Genomic DNA, 1137 nt, shown 5'->3' with positions numbered 1-1137 from the left:
TACTTATTTTTCTTCTTTATTTTCTCTAAAATTGAAATTTCATGAAAAAGCCAAAAAAAAAGGGGGGGGGGGGGGAGGGGAAAACCATTGATTAAAGTATGTAAGAATCATTAAATCGAAAAGCTTAATTGTTTCATATATTCGAAGCAAGGCAAGTTCAACGAAACGCTTCTGTTTTTGTCGTCATCATTGCTAATAAATGCACAATTTAATAACAACAACAAATACTACTGACTAACAATCAATATGTCATTAGTTTGCACGTCTTTCTGTTTGTAGGGGCGCGTGTGTGCCCAAATTGTTATTTACCCATACACAATACGAACGACAAACGAATACATAAATAAATGGCCAGACAATTGTATTTATGGAAATTTATGCAAAACTTCACACAAATTATAAACGTCTGTCAAAACAATTGCACAATGGCTTGGCTGCGCATAGACAACGTCAACAGCTTTTGTGTGGAATGTCTCCGCATTTCTTAAATTAAAAATCGCGATTCTTACGAAATAATTTAAGGCTATTAATATTTAATTTTATACTCAGCAATTAATTGTGAAAGTTTAATAACTTTGTGATTCCGCCTCGAAAATTTGGAAAGAAGCCTAAGCAATGGTATGCATAAGAATTCTAGATCACCATACAAGTCCGTACAATATCACGGAGCGCTCACAAGTCACAATGGATGTCTGTTCTTTTTCTTTGGCTTTCATGACTTAGCGACCCTATGTGTATGTTGGAGAAGTTCACTGCGACTCTATATATCGATCTGGATGATTAAATTTCGTATAGAGCCTTAAAAGTTAGAATAAGGAAAACCTCACAAGTTTCTCTTATGATTAGTGACCGACGCTAGCCACGGTGCTTCGTCTATCAACTTACTTTCTTATTTATCTTATTGGGTAAGTGGTACGAACAATAAAAAATCTAGACTCTTGACCTACACAACTTGAGTCAAATAATCTTACCTAGCTCCCGTATACCATTTACTGCAAAAAACTGCCTCGAATTAGGATAATTAGAAAACGGTAATATATTGTTATAAACCCGAATAAAAGTGAGCAAAGCTCTAGATATGCATTCACATTAACAATAAATTCCATAAATAAAGTTAACAAGAACGAGTTACCTTAT

The sequence above is a fragment of the Glossina fuscipes genome, unplaced genomic scaffold, assembly GCF_014805625.2.
Source record: "Glossina fuscipes isolate IAEA_lab_2018 unplaced genomic scaffold, Yale_Gfus_2 2, whole genome shotgun sequence".
NCBI classification, from domain to species: domain Eukaryota; kingdom Metazoa; phylum Arthropoda; class Insecta; order Diptera; family Glossinidae; genus Glossina; species Glossina fuscipes.
The sequence above is the reverse complement of the archived record's forward strand: the minus strand, read 5'-3'. Positions refer to the sequence as shown.